Source organism: Petaurus breviceps, unplaced genomic scaffold (assembly GCF_028583685.1).
Source record: "Petaurus breviceps papuanus isolate PSGF00001 unplaced genomic scaffold, PetGlider_PUasm1.0 37, whole genome shotgun sequence".
NCBI classification, from domain to species: Eukaryota; Metazoa; Chordata; class Mammalia; order Diprotodontia; family Petauridae; genus Petaurus; species Petaurus breviceps.
In genome coordinates this window covers 77,267,948-77,281,236 of record NW_027186296.1, presented here as the reverse complement: position 1 = coordinate 77,281,236, position 13,289 = coordinate 77,267,948, and the positions used below count along the sequence as shown (strand labels likewise).

Here is a 13,289-nt window from a genome sequence, read left to right as displayed (position 1 = left end):
GGAGGGGGAGGGAGGGGGGAAGGAGGGGAGGAGGGAGGGAGACAGTGCATACAGAGGGTACCATAATATAGCGTGTAGCACAGGGGATCACCTTCACTACAGTAGCAATCTCAATAGGGCTTATTTTCGGGGGAGGGCTTATTTTAGAGGAATCTTACACAGTAAGGGGAGGGCTTATTTTCGGGATAGGTCTTATAATTGGGGAAACACGGTACTCTGTCTAATACAAGCGAACTTTTTTTTAAAGCAATTGGGGTTAAGTAACTTGCTCAAGGTTACATGGCCAGTTATTTCTGGGTGTGGTGCTAAGTATCTGAGCCCGGATTTGATCCCCAGTCTCTCCCAACTCTGGAGCCAGTGCTCTTACTCACTGCGCCACCTGGCCGCCCCTACAAGCAAACTTTTAATAAAATTGACTTTTCTTTGGCTGAGAAGACTTGAGTCAAATTCATTCAGCAGGACCTGGCACGTTGGTTTTTTGGGGTCTCCAGAGCAACCCTAACCCTCTTTATGGGTAACCTCTTCAGGGCCTCTAAATAGCAGGGCTTTAATCTAATTCCTTTCTTTTCAGCTGCTTTTTATGTATCTCCCCTCACTAGATTGCTCCACTTGCCCAATGCAAGTGTCACAGATACTGAGGCTCCTTAAAAGTTTACCCATTATGGCAAACTTTTGGGAGCTAAAAAGGATCCACTCAATACAGGTGTAGAGCCTGGAAGTTCCTTCCTCCATAAAGGAAGATTTGGGAGTAAGCCTCAAAAAACAAGCAAAACAAAACAGGACAAAAAACCCACAAAAAAGTGCCTGAAGTTTTCCCAGTTCCCTAAGCGCCAAGAGAATTGAAAGAATCTGGCTTACATTTCCAGATGGGGCAACTGTCCTTGTCCTCCATTCTTCAGAAGCTGTGTCCAGGTCCATGTCATGCAACATAACCAAACTGGACCCCCCAAAAAAAACAAAATGCCTCAGAGAGCAAAGGAATAGGGAGAAAGAGGAGTACGTACCTTCCAGTCCTGGCTGGAGAAGAGCTTGAGATTAGCAATGTTTCCCAGTATCTGAGAATCATAAAAATGAAGAGGGTCATCATAAAATGATGATGTATAGGGCTAGGGGTGCTCAAGTCCCCAAAATACCCACATGCCAGGTCCTACCAAATGAATTCTACTCAAGTCTTCTCTCAGCCAAAGAAAAGCAAAAGGAGGGGCTGCCAGGTAGCACAGCGAGTAAGGTAAGAGCACCATCCCAGTGTTAGGATGACCTGGGGATCAAATCTGAGCTCAAATACTTAGCACCACACCCAGAAATAACTGGCCATGTAACCTTGAGCAAGTTACTTAACCCCAATTGCTTTAAAAAAAAAAAAAAGCAAAAGGAGCCTCAGTATCTGTGAGGCTTACATTGGGCAAGCAGTCCAGAATCCTCTGACACAGAGCAAGTCTGTGCTAGAAAATTCTATGGTGCTCTCACACCACATGGAGGCAAGATGGGGTCTTATATACAGAAAGGTTGTGGGAAGAATATAGGGGTGGTCTAAAGAAGTAGTTTGGGGAAGGTCTTCAGGAGGAGTCAATGAGGTCAGACTCTAGTAAATGAGTGATTAAGGGTGGAAAGTTTCTGGAGGCTACCTGGAGACTACAAAAAATGGTGGGCTAGGCCAGTTCAAGTGTGTAACAGTCAATTTGGGTATAGATATTTTGGGAGGAAGAAGGGTGGGAAGTTGCTGGACAAAGGAGGGCTAAGCCAGCAACAAAGGTTTGGCCAGAGCCACAATGAAAGGCCCATGGCCTCAGGCAAATGCCCCATGTGGGAAGATTCAAGAAGAGCTCAAGGGGTTCCCAGAGCCTTTATCTCATCAACAAGGTGTGATAGTAATGGCAATTAAAGATTCCCCTGTATTGGCTTGGTTTTCAAATTGATTGTATTAAAACCCAGAGTTTGTTAATCCCACCTGTGGGATGGGCTTGTTGATGTGAAAAGTCCTGAAGTGGGAGGAGCTGGTGACGTAGATTTGGAGAGACACTGGAGAGAGGCGGAAGATCTTTTTTGGAAGCTGCGCCTCGTGGAGAGAGACTAAGAGAATTGCTGGTGGCCGCTTTGAATTGCCCTGGACTTTTGAGACCTGCCCCCTGAGCTGCCAAGGACTGAGGAGACATGGCTGTTTTGCTGGTACTTTGTCTGTCTGTTTTGATGTTATTTTGCCAGATTTGTCCACTGGTGAAAGACTGTCCTGTTGAAGAAGTCCTGGAACCTGGCATTTGGTTAAGAAGGCCTGAGACTGTCCTGCAGACAGAGAGTGAATACTGTCCACTGGTGAGGGACAGTACTGAGAGTGAATACTGTCCACTGGTGAGGGACAGTACTGTTGTTGCAGGGGTCTGGAGACTGTCCGGCAGACAGAATGAATACTGTCCACTGGTGAAGGACAGTGCTGTTGTTGCAGGGGTCTGGGAGCCTTTCTGTTGGTTCGGAAGCCCTGAAGAAGGATTTTCTTGTTGTATGTTTACAGAAATCCTGGGAGAGGGATTTGCTAATGTGTTCAGGGGTTCTAGGACTGTTCTACAGACAGAGGATAAATTCATGAAGGGACTGGCAATGTATCTTATGGCCTTGCTAAGCCTTGTCTCTCCAGGAACTAAGATTGCTGAGAACTTGCCTCGTGTCAAGATGAAGAAAAGACCTCCATTTGGGTATTAAGTGCTGTGTTTAAACTTGATGTAACTCTGGGGTAGATTCAATTGTGATCCTAGGGGTGGGGAACTTTTGACCTTATTGTGCTCTGTGATTGACAAATGAAGGTACTTTACCTATGTTTGGAAAATAATCTCCATTTGAGAAGAGGGGTTTTGTGGTGGACCAAAAGAAGGTATAGCCTAGGGGTGGAGTAGTATTTAGAACAGGGACTTTGTAATTGATTGAATGATTGGAAAGTCCTGGGGTGGGGTAGTCCTTGGAGATTATTTAATCACACTTAGTAAATGCTGTATTTTGAATGATGTCATGTTTTGATCTTCTCTGTTCTTGGTTTGTCACTGAATAAAATAGAGAGCATCTATGCTGGTATTTTGAACCTGGGAAGTTGCCTTTGCTTGATATTACATTACACAAGGCTAATAAGTGTTAAGTGTGTGAGGCTGGATTTGAACTCAGGTCCTCCTGACTCCAGGGCCAGTGCTCTATTCACTGCACCACATAGCTGCCCCTCTTGTCTTTTGTTATATCCCCAGTACTTAGCACAATGTCTGGCACATATCTATAGATCCTTTGGGTTGATAGATTTCAAGGGTGTGGTGTCCTGTAAACTTGGACAAGAAAAAAAATTGTGTTTTTTTTACACAATATTTTTACAGCTGCATTTCTATATAATTACTTTCTTTAATAATATTGATGTGGTTTGGGGTTACTAGGAACCCCAAAATGTAAGTACAAGGCAGCGTCCACCTGGAAAGAATTCATACCCTCAAATCTTCTTCTAGTCAAATGACAAGGTTTACTGAAATGCCAAGAGGAGTGAACAGGGTTCCTAGTGAACCTGCAACTTAATGGAGGTAAGACTGATGCTTATATACAAAAAGGACAATAAGAGGATCTGGATGGGATTAAGGAGTGGTAAGTAGTATGGAGTGGGCCAAGTGCCACAGTGAAAGGAATATCAAATAGGCTAATTAGGTGACCAAGATGAGATTAAGGAGTAGTCAGTATATATATGCAAGTAGTCTAGTCTGGGTGGGCCAAGAGGGATGTCAAGTAAACTAATTAATCTGGGATGGTGAAATATATGGAAAAATTCCAGGACTGGGTTGTTTTAAAGACATGATCTTATACTTTTTAGGGGTCCAGGTCCCACCACCCCTACAACCTGATATATTTTATTTTATTTATGAATCTAAAAATATTTCACAGGGAGGTCCATAGGCTGCACCAGACTACCAAAGGTGTTCATAACACAAATAAAGGTTAAGAACTCCTACTTTGGATTACAAATCTTAGGCAAGGTATAAGACAAGAAGATATATGTTTGCCAAAGATGTACATCAGTGTGATAGAGAAGACCCATACAAAATCTTAAAGAGATTCTTGGGGTGGCTAGGTGGTGAAAGAGGACCTGAGTTCAAATCTAGCCTCACACACTTAACACTTACTAGCCTGTGACCATGTGACCTTGGAAAAGTCACTTAACCCTAAATGCCCTGCCCTCTACCCTCTAAAAAGCAAAAACAAACAAAAAAAGAGAGATTTTTTGTGGATGATGAGGTCCTCAAGAGATTTCTATTTATAGATGACATTGTGATCAAGCCTCAGAACACTGTAGAGCTTCTTGGAAGAGATCCATAACTGCTCAAAAGAGTTTGGCTTAACTATCTACACAGGATATACCAAACAAATGAAGAATATTTAACTACACAAATTGTGACATGAAGTTGATGGAAAACCTATAGATCTAGTTGATCAATATCCATCAATATATGTATCTGAAGTAAATGATGCAAATGGACAAAGATTTGGGCACAAAATTAAACAAGGGGATGAGTGGACTACATTATAATCACAAAATTGCAAAGATCCTTTGATGACCCCAAACTTTTCTTGGAAACAAAGATCGATTTTTTTAAAATATATTTTATTTGTATCTTGTTTTTCCATTATTCACATTTTCCAAAGTATCCCCTCTCTACCTCTTCTCTATGAAGGCATCCCTTATATCAAAGAATAAAATAGAGAAGAAAAAAAAATTCAGCAAAACTAACCAATACATTAAAAAAGGAACATCATATGACATGCTCCATACCCATAGCCTGCACTTGTACAAAGAAGTGAGAAATGTTCTCTCATATTTCTTCTTTTGGGCCAAGCTTGGTCAATACAATTTCTTTTCTTTCTTTTTTTTTTCTTTTTGGAGGGGGCAAGGCTGGGCAATTGGGGTTAAGTGACTTGCCCAAGGTCAATCGGCTAGTAAGTGTTAAGTATCTGAGGCAGGATTTGAACTCAGGTCCTTCTGACTCCAGGGCCATTGCTCTATTCACTGAGTCACCTAGCTGCCCCTTGGTCAATACAATTTCACAGCATTCAGTTTTCATTGTTTTGTTGCTTATCTTTCCATTTACATTGTTGTAGTTGTAGAGTATATTTTTTCTTGTCTCTTCTTCACTTTGCATCAGTTCATGTGTCTTCTCATGCTTCTCTGTATTCATCATATCCACCATTCAACTATCAATAGGCATCAACTTTGCTTTTAGTTCTTTGTTACTACAAAAAGTGCTATTATAAATATTTTGAGATATATGAAGTCTTTATTTATTTTATCAGTCATTACTTTGTGATATATATATATATGTGGTAGTAAGATCTCTTGGTCAAAGAACATGGACATTTTAGTCAGTTTCTTAACATAACTGGGAACTACTTTCTAATATAGTTAGACCAATTCACAACTCCACCAACCATGCATTAGTCTACCTTTCTTTCAATATTGATCAATCCCATCTTTTCTCATCCTTGTCAATTTTCCATGTGTGAGATGAAACCTTTGAGTTGTGCTGATTTACACTTCCCATTTGCATTAGCAATTTGGAGCATTCTCTCATAAGATAGTTTATATTTTGTAATTCTTTTGAAAACTTTTTTTTAAAATATCTTTTGACCACTTGTCAAAGAATGACTTTTGGTTTTCTAGCTTTTAAAAAAACAATTTGTTATTACAAACTTGACAAACAAAACAATTATGAACATTTCCACAGACAAGGAACAACAAAGGATGTCTATGAAACTTCAAATATCTATTATATACAGCTTTTAAAATAATTTTTTAAAGTATGTAATTCCACACAGTAGTTCCAAAGCTGTCCTGATTATATTTCCCTCCAAACTTCCTTCTGTTCTCTTTTGTGCATTAAAAAAAAAAATGCATCATCAATGTTTTTTTTTTTATTTCTTTTCATCTTTTTTGGGGGGAGGGTAATTGCTATCACTGCCCCCTTCTCTCCTCTTTAAACATAGGGGAGCAAATCCTAAACTTGCCCTTTGTTAGGGCACCATGAAAGGAGAGTGAGAGACCACATCTTATCCAGGCATTCCCCTTGGACTTCTAGCCTTCTGCTCTGAAACCCAACCCTCCAGGGTACCTAACCTCCAGAAATTTAATCCACTTGCCTTTGGAATTCCTGCCCTGGGGACCATGATTTTCTAACTAGTGAATGAATGAGGGGCAATCTCAGGTAACCCACCCTATCTATCCTGGCCCAGACCAGAACTATGCTGCAAATACCATTCAACTACTTACCTCCTACATCTTCTTTACATACCTACCCTACTGCCTCACCCCCGTTGGTTCCACCTCTTGTCCTAGAAGCCATAGTCTGTTGGCTTTGTTTCTGGAAAGGTAGCTAGGTGGAGGAGCAGTGAATAGAATGTTGGGTTGGGGTGAGAAAGACTCCTCTTCCTGAATTCAAATCTGGCCTCAGACACTTACTAGCTATATGATCTTGGGCAAGTCACTTCACCCTGTTTTACCTCAGTTTCCTCATCTGTAAAATGAGCTGGAGAAGGAAATGGCAAATCACTCTGGTACCTTTGCCAGGAAAATCCCAAATGGGATCACAGAGGATCTCACATTGCTGAACAACTGTTTCTGGAAAGATTGAGTCAATCCTCATCCCATTCTCCACAATCCATCACCCCAGTGATTTGTCAGACCAAAACTTGATTCATGAATGATAGTATTAAGGGAAGAACTTTTAAAAAAAAAATAACATTCCTGAGATAAGTCAAAAGAGAGGAAGAAAGGAATGTAGCATTTATAAATTTTAGTTTACACCCTTCCAAAGCAACTTAACTAGCTTCATTTGTGAATGGATTCCAGCTGACTCTAAACCTGTAGTTATCTTTATGGCATGTAAATATCCCCTCTCAATCCACCCATTGTGGGTCTCTAAATGTAGTTTAACCTGTAACTTGACTTGGTTTATCTATTAGACTCTAAAACTAGGTCTGTTTGACTAGGTCTATTTCCTTAGATGATATATGAGATTATTCTGTTTGACTACATCTGTGTGACTTTTATGACCCAAGAGGATGTATGAGATTGCTTTATGATCAAAAATTATTCTCTAATGTAAGTGGAAAATATGCAAGATTTGTTGGAACCCTAATCTAGGTTCAGAGTCATTTTTCTGAGCTCTGAACATGTGCTTAAGCATAATAAAACCTAGGTTTTAACCTCTGGAATCTCTGCATTGTCATAGTGTTTAGGCAAAGCAGTTACCTATCACATGACCCTAATGGTAATATTTTTCCAGTAACATTAGAAAGCAAAGAACTCTTTTGTCTATGCTGAGGCAGATTCCCAAACTGCCTTTGGAAACCGGAAAGTTAAAAGTGGTAAGTTAATGGTCAATGCACAAATTTATAACAATAGGGACTGGGCCTGTAATTTCATTGGTATAGAGAATTACCACATGAGAAAACACTTGCCCAGAGCACTAAGAGGTTAAATGATTGTCCTAGGGTTACAGCAAGGCAGTATACCCGAAAAAAATGCAAAGAAGAAATATAGATCATAAGAGAATATGGGATCAAACAGGACATTTTTGTTGTTTAAAAAATGTTGTTTTATTATTCTTTGGACATAAAGAGAGACAATACTCATAAAAGGCTAAAATGCAGTCAAGGGACTTTGAGTAACTCAAAGTACTATAGCAAAATTAACCACCAGGTGGCACGATACCCAAGCTATTGCCTCCCTGTCCGCCTATCAGAACTCTCAATATTTCAGCAGGCTTCAATATCTTTTCTGGTCACTAGAGGACACTCCAAATATGAACCGTTTATCTGAAAGAGCGCTATTATAACCAGCTTTTAAAAGTCTCACTTTTCAGAAAGTGGTGTTTACTCCTTGCATATTACGATTTCCAGCGTTCTAAAAATAGTATTTCTTACAATTCTCTTAGCTCTGCCTCCACCCCTTAGGATAATTTGCTCTCGGTTTTCTTTCTTCCTTTGGTACTGAAACGATTTCAAAAACCAATATCTATGAGTAAGGTAAGACAAATATTCTGCGACTCCCGATTGAAATATTACTATCTCTTGCTTTCCTTTCCCATCCTTCTGTGCTAGGAAATTCCTAAAATAGTCCCATGGCTCATAGAATATGGCAAGAGGAGAGGGATACAAAAGGAGATGAGGAAGCAGTGAATCCCTAAGAATCGCCCAGGCTGCAGGATGAAGCTCCAGAGAGCAGTTAATCTTTATGTGGCACGTTAGGCTCATAGGAATCCCTCCCTCCCATCAAACTACCATAGTAGTATCTTAACTCCGCCCCCAGTCCCTACCAGGGTGTAAATTGCAGTCATCTTCCTTTGATGATGTCATTTTTCTCATAAATGATGAGCATAATCTATAGGCAGTCCCTTTACCTAGAAAAGTCCCAAAGTCTTCAGGGCCTTTCTCCCCTACAAAACACCTGGAGATTCAAAGGAGTGATTCAAAAACTGCAGAGACAATTAGGTCGAACTGCCCTGGGTTATAGATTTTTTTTAATTGCAAATAATTAAGAGTTTATAGTCTTAATTTTCTTTTTTGCTTATCTGAAATGTTTAATTGATGAATACTAAGTTTAGAATTTACAAAATATGTAAAAATATTAGTTGTTAATGCAAGGAGCTTAAAAATTTAGGCTTTTTCATGGTCTTCAGAAACTCATTATTCTGCAAGATGAAAGCAGCTCTGAAACTCACACCTCCCCAGCACCCCACCACCAGCCAGGGACCTTCCCTCCCTTTGATAGGAGAGGATGGAGACTGGACAGTGGAGAGAGTTCTTCCCTAAGCCTCCTTGAGAGGGGTTTAAGTGTTGTTCAAGGAGGACTAGCTGAGCCCTTTTCAGGGATGCTCATCCACTTTGGTGTCTACCCGGCACTCAACTCTCACCTGTGGCTCTAAGAAGCTGTAGTATAGACAGTGGCTACACCTCAATAAACCATCTTGGCAAATGGGCTAAACTGGGTTGAGGATAACCAAGGGGTATCAAACCCATGAGTGAATTAGGGGGAATGTCTATCTACCCCAAGCATTTAAAGACTTCCCCAGAAGAATGGGCAGATGGGAATAATTTGTTCCAATGGCCATTAAGGAAGCTGAAGCAGGTTCTCTGGAGTCCTGAGAGCTTGGTCGACATCAAAGATGCCAAGGTCATCCATTGCATCCTGGGTTGTTAGTTGTCCTGACTTTTGTCTTGCCACTTCAGTGACTCGGGAAGAGAGAGTGAGGCTGACAACTTTGTGCAATCCTCCCTCACTTAGATTCAATTCACGCAGGAGTCAAGACACCACTCCATGATGTCCTTGGTCCTCTTTGAAATGAAGGAAAAACAAGTGCTTGAGAAGGTCACTAAGGGAATTCGCCCCTGTGTTTCCTAGGTTTTCCTCCACTGACTTCCTAGGCTTTATGACCTCTGGAAATCCATCATTCTGCAGGATGAACTTAACTCTGTAACTCACACCTCCTCAGATCATTTTCCCACCCAGGGCTGTAAGGTTTCATCATGCCCGGCCTGAGAGAGGGCACTTCCTCCTGCTTTCCTCTCATTCCCTTCTTTTCAGCTTATGTTATCTTCCTCCCAATAGATTGTGAAGTCCTTGGGGTCAAGGACCATTTTATAGCTTTCTTTGTGGTCCCCATGCCTGGCACATTAATAGGGACTTCATAAATCTTTATTAACTACTGATGTACTGGGAGTGGTGGTGCACTCCTACAGTCCCTACTACTGGAAAGGCTGAGTCAGGTGGAGTATTTGAGCACAGGTGTTCTGAGCTTCAGCATGCTAAACAGATTAGGGATCTACACTAAGTTTGACACCATTATAGAGAACCTCTAGTGATCTGGGGGTCACCAGATGGCCTAAGGAGGGATAAATCTGCTCAGGTAGAAAATAAAACAGAGCAAATCAAAGCACTTGTGTTGATCAGTCGTGGAATTTAGCCCATGAGTGGCCACTGTACTTCCAGGCTCGGTGAGATGGGGAGACATAATCTCAAAAACAGTAGGATTTCTTTAGACTGGAAAGGCAAAGGCTTGGTAGGAACCTGAAATGAGCACCAGTGAGAACTCAGCTGAGGTTACAAAGCATGAACTTGCTGACCGAATGATTATGTTTCATAACTTTCCCTAGCAGCAGAAGCGATTAGTGTTTACCCTTAGGTAAAGAGTAAGAGAACCATGGGAGAAGGTCCAAGGAGCAAAGCAGAAGTAAGGACAACTTTGAATTGATGAATTCTAGATCCAGACTGAGCAGGGAAGAAAAAGAAAGTCAGAAAAGCTTGCTTAGATTGGGAGAAAAGGTAGGAATCAAGCGAAAGTATAGTGAAAAAACAAGTTACCTGTCTCCCTGTAGCCCCTCCTACACCACTGATTTCCATCTTTTTATACCCTATTTGCTGAGAGTAGGTCAAACCCTAGAGGTGTTTTGATTTGCATATCTTTTTTTAAATTGCATCTTATTTTTGTTGATACTTTTTTTTTACATTCTCACATTCATTTCTGAATATAACCCTCCTGCCTCTCCTCTACAAGTTTTCCCTTGTAACAAAGATTTTAAAAGGAAGAGAAAAATGGAGGTTCAGCAAAATTAACCAACATAGATTGTATCTGATAGTGAAAGCCCAAAGTTCTCTACCTCTCCATCATTTCTCTTATTAGAAATGCATCGTAATCTTTCAGATAGTTAATAGTTTGCAATTCTTTTGAAAACCAATTATTCAAATCTTTTGTCTACTTATCAATTAAGGAATGGCTCTTAGTTGTACATATTTATATTAATTTCCTATGTGTCTTGGCTGGCTGCCAGACCCTTATCAAAGATCTTTGATGAGTAGTGCCCCTTTGGGGGTTGTCAATGAGTTGGAATATTTTGAAGATGGATGCCCTCTAGTCAGCAGAAAAATCCCCATTCCCATTGACTGAAGTGATCTAGACTTTAGGAATGCAAGAGACAGATACAGAGACAGAGAGAGATCAAGAGACAGAATTTTGCTTTCTGTTTTGCCGTTTGTTTAAAAAAAAGTTTTGCTAAGATAATAAGGTCATTCATTGTAGTGCTGTTCTATGTTTGCCCTCAGGAGTTAAATGTAGCAGAGATAAAAATAATGGATACATTATTTTTATATAATGTATCCATTATCCTACAAAGGAGAAAGAATTTATCAATGTTTATCCTACAAAGGAGAAAGAATGTATCCTACAAAGGAGAAAGATTTTACTGGAGCTGAGAGGCATTCCCAGGCTAAATTGGGATCCTGGAGCAACAAAGGAGATTTTGTTGATTTCTATTTTAATAGTTTCCCAAAAGCAGAGAAAGATCAAATTAATCTAGACCAATATCCAGGCACCAGGAGACTAGCAGTTCTTTTTTGAGGAAGTTTGCAAATGAGCTAAAATAACTTTTCTGAGGAAGTTATCTGAGGCCCTCCAGATTTCCCTTTGTTCTCTTCTAGGAGGATCTGAAAGATAACCCATCCCCCAGAGCTGGGGCTGAGGACTTTAATTAAAAAGAAAGCTACACCTAAAGGGAGGAGCTGGAAGGAAGCAAAACTGCTCTTACTAGGGTAGGGAGAAGCTAAGGGAAAGTAACTAGTTCTCTTACCAAACATTCAACTTCTGTCCCTCACCATGCAAAAGATGCAAGCAAGACTTGTTTTCCCCAATTGACAGTTTCCTTTATTATCCTAGCTGCATTGATTTTTATCACGTAAAATCTTTTAAAAATTGTTTTTGTTGTTCAGTCATATCTGATTCTTTGTGACCCCATAAGTCATAGCACATCAAAATAGTCCACGGGTTTTCTTGGCAAAGATAGTGGAGTGGTTTGCCATTTCCTTTTTCTGTGGATTAAGGCAAATGGAGATTAAGTGACATGACCAGGGTCACACAGTGAGGGTCTGAGGCAGGATTTGAACTCTATCTATCCATTTGAAGGTCTATCCTGACTTTAGGCCCAGCCCTTTATCCAATGAACCGTCTAGCTACCTCACTTTATGTTAGGGCTTAAGTAAACCTTTTTTTGTAAACTGTTCAAAGACCTACAAATGCTTCATTTCTCCTCCTTTCCTCCCAACATCACACTTGAACCTGAGCTAGGCTCATCCCTAACAATGAGGTTCTTCATTGAATTTAGTTGTTTCTTATTCTTGTTGTTCCAGTCTGCCCCACTTTCTCCATTTTTGATGAATACCAATGGTATTGATTGTCTTCACAAGCATCCTCTCTCTTCCTAATCTTGAATCTCTCCCTGTCAAATTGTTTTCCTTTTCCTTCCCAAGGCAATAGAAAATCATTGCTTGCTGGCTTTAGTGGGGCAAATTGAGAGTTATGAGAAGGGGGACAATGCAAGACAAGGAAGTCTTTGAAATACAAGCCTGTCGGATTGCTCCATTGTTTTAGGCAGGTTCATAGAGTGGGTTGGGAATGGGTTTGGGTGTAGAGGTGGAGGAAATGATGAGGGAAGAGTTCCAAGTATACAAATCCTCCAGTATTATTTCATGAGTCTTCTTTTCTCTTTGTGTGGTGTTTCTGTCTTCTTATCCTATGGATTCACCTCTAGTTACTTTATATCTGAAACAGAATTTCTTTTCCCTTGGAGAGGCTTAAAAAAATCAATTTGGCCAAAAGAGGGATAGAGAGGCTCACAGAATAGAAAATGGCTATTTTTGATTACATAAGTTAAAAAGGGTTTGCTTAAATGAAAACAAAGCCCCCAATATTATAAGGAAACAGGTAACTAACAAAAATCTTTGCAGCAAGTTATTATGGGTCTCATTCACAAAATGCACAAGGAACTCATTCAAATTTATAAGACTAGAGCTCTTCCTCAATTGACATATAGCAAAAGGATAGGAACAGACAGTTTTCTAAGAAATTCAAAAGATCAACTGCCATATGAATAAACACCCCAAATCCCTAATTATTAGAGAAATGCAAATTAAAGCAACTGAGAGGTTCAAACTCATACCCATCAGACTGCCAAATGTAACAAAAGAAATATGACAAATATTGGAAAGGCTATGGGAAAACAGGCACATTCATACATTATTTGAAGAGCTGTGAATTGGTTCAATCATTCTAGAAAGCAATTTGGAATTATACCCAAAGAAGTTATTAAACCATGCATTACTCTTTGTCCCAACTACTAAGTTTACACACCCAAAGTGATCAAAGAGGAAAAAAGATCCATAGGTACAAAAATGTTTATAACATCTCTCTTTAAAAAAAAAAAAAAAAAAAAAAATATATATATATATATAT

General features: G+C 40.0%; 1 long non-coding RNA gene across 1 annotated transcript in view; it reads left to right on the top strand.

The window, feature by feature from the left end:
* Positions 1 to 2,010: 2,010 nt before the first annotated feature.
* The window catches only part of LOC138169400 (uncharacterized), a 41,125-nt gene continuing 29,846 nt past the window's right edge, over positions 2,011 to 13,289 (top strand). The window contains exon 1 of the long non-coding RNA XR_011170344.1: positions 2,011 to 2,364. This is a non-coding gene — a long non-coding RNA (uncharacterized lncRNA). The remainder of the gene's footprint in view (positions 2,365 to 13,289) is intronic.